Raw genomic sequence first — 2,688 nt, forward strand, 5'->3', positions numbered from 1 at the left:
CGGCGGGGGGCGCGCGGCGGGGGGCGCGCGGCGGGGTGAGGGAGGTTTTGGGTGGGGGGCGGGATACAGGGAAGGCGGAGTGCGAGGCGTGGGTCGGGGTGGGGTGCAGGGCAGGGTGCGTGGTGCAGGGTGGGGTGCAGGGGCCGGCACCCGGAGCGGCCTGGGAGCGGCCAATCTGGTGCCAGACTCGAGTGAGTGAGGCGGGAAAGGAGCAGCTAGGCCCAGCCTGTCTGTTTACACCCCACCTGTTCTATGTCTATGACACGCACAGACGGACATAAATATTTACCATGTACACAGACATGCGCAGATTTGCCTCATACATACACAGCACACATGCATCAATATATACACACAGCATCAATACATATCAATATGTATCATGTACACATATCTGTGTATGCATAAATATGCTCCTGGACTTACCATAGGGCTCTGTCCTGATAAACCCATCGTAAGATGAAAATATTGTACGTTGAAAATGTATTTAATACTACAATAAACCCATCACAAAGTCAGAAAATTGTGAGTTGAGCCATTTTCAGTTGGGGACCACCTATACATAAACATGTGTCTTGTTATACGTATACATAATCTCTCATATACATGTGCATATACATATATATAATACACGATTGAAGCCAATTTCTAAAAATTGATTTTTGGTTGTATACAGGGTATGCAACATGATTTCACAGACACATTGTGAAATGACTACCCTCTTTGTGTTTGTTTGTGAGGTTAAAATCTACTCTTGGCAAAATTTCTTTCTTTTTTTTTTTTTTTTTTCTGAGACAGAGTCTCACTCTGTCGCCCAGGCTGGAGTGCAGTGGCCGGATCTCAGCTCACTGCAAGCTCCGCCTCCCGGGTTTACGCCATTCTCCTGCCTCAGCCTCCCGAGTAGCTGGGACTACAGGCGCCCGCCACCTCGCCCGGCTAGTTTTTTGTATTTTTTTAGTAGAGACGGGGTTTCAACGTGTTAGCCAGGATGGTCTCGATCTCCTGACCTCGTGATCCGCCCGTCTCGGCCTCCCAAAGTGCTGGGATTACAGGCTTGAGCCACCGCGCCCGGCCTCTTGGCAAAGTTTCAACACACAGTACGATATAATCTACAGTCCTCCTGCGGCTGAACACGGTGGCTCACGACGGTAATCCCAGCACTCTGGGAGGCCAAAGCGGGTGGATCACCTGAGGTCAGAAGTTCGAGACCAGCCTGGCTAACATGGTGAAACCCCATCTCTATCAAAAATACAAAAATTAGGCCGGTGTGGTGGTGCGCACCTGTAGTCCAAGCTACTCTGGAGGCTGAGGCAGGAGAATCGCTTGAACCTGGGAGGCAGAGGTTGCAGTGAGCCGAGATCACGTTATTGCACTCCAGCCTGGGTGACAAAGCAAGATTCCGTCTCAAAAAGAAAAAAAGAAATACAGTCCTGGCACCGCCTGTAATCACAGCACTTTGGGAGGCCGAGGCAGGTGGATCACCTGAGGTCAGGAGTTTGAGACCCGCTTCGCCAACATGGGGAAACCCCCCCTCTACTAAAAATACAAAAATTAGCTGGGTGTGGTGGCATGTTTATGTATAGGTGGTCCTCAGCTTAAAGTTCTTAAACTTCTAGCTACTTGGGAGGCTGAGACAAGAGACTCGCTTGAGTCCACGAGGCAGAGGTTGCAATGAGCTGAGATCCTGCCACTGTACTCCAGCCTGGGTGACAGAGTGAGACTCTGTCTCAAAAAATAAAAATAAGTAATAATAATCAACAGTCCTCCTGTGAACATTAGATCTATGGGCATATTTATGCTACATAACTGCAAGTGTGTGTCCTTTTACATATCTCTCCCCATTTTCCCCAGCCCCAGGAAGCATCACTCTACTCTGTTTCTAGATAGGATTTGACTGTTGGATTCTATGTGTAAGTGAGCTCATCAGTATCTTTCTCTCTGTGTCTCACTTATTTCACTTGGCATCATGTCCTCCAGGTTCATACATGTAGCCAATGACAGGAGTTCCTTCTGTATCTTGCTGTTATGAATAATGTTGCAATGAACTGAGAGGAGCTCCAGAAGAAACAATTTCATTTCCTGTAGAGATATAACCAGCAGAGGGATCGCTGAGTCATGTGGTAGTTCTAGTTTTGTTTTTTTGAGGAAACTCTATACTGTTTGCCAAAATGGCTATACCTCCAACCATGGGCAAAGGTTTCTATTTGCCCACACCCTTACCAACACTTGTCTTTTGGATAATGGCCATGCTAATACTGTGAGGTGATATTTCATCGTGGTTTTGTTTTGCATTTCCTTGATGGTTACTGATCATGAGCACCTTTTCATTACCTCTTGGCCATTTTTATGTCTATTTGGAAAAATTCAGGCCCTTTGCTTGTTTTTTAATTGGGAAAACCCAACCTTTAAAACTAATATTGGCCGGGTGTGGTGGCTCACGCCTGTAATCCCAGCACTTTGGGAGGCCGAGGCGGGCAGATCACAAGGTCAGGAGATCGAGACCACGGTGAAACCCCATCTCTACTAAAAATACAAAAAAACTAGCCGGGCGAGGTGGCGGGCACCTGTAGTCCCAGCTACTCAGGAGGCTGAGGCAGGAGAATGGCATAAACCCAGGAGGTGGAGCTTGCAGTGAGCCGAGATCGTGCCACTGCACTCCAGCCTGGGCCACAGAGCAAGACTCCGTCT

Source organism: Rhinopithecus bieti, unplaced genomic scaffold (genome assembly GCF_001698545.2).
Source record: "Rhinopithecus bieti isolate Rb0 unplaced genomic scaffold, ASM169854v2 scaffold_50877, whole genome shotgun sequence".
Taxonomy (NCBI): domain Eukaryota; kingdom Metazoa; phylum Chordata; class Mammalia; order Primates; family Cercopithecidae; genus Rhinopithecus; species Rhinopithecus bieti.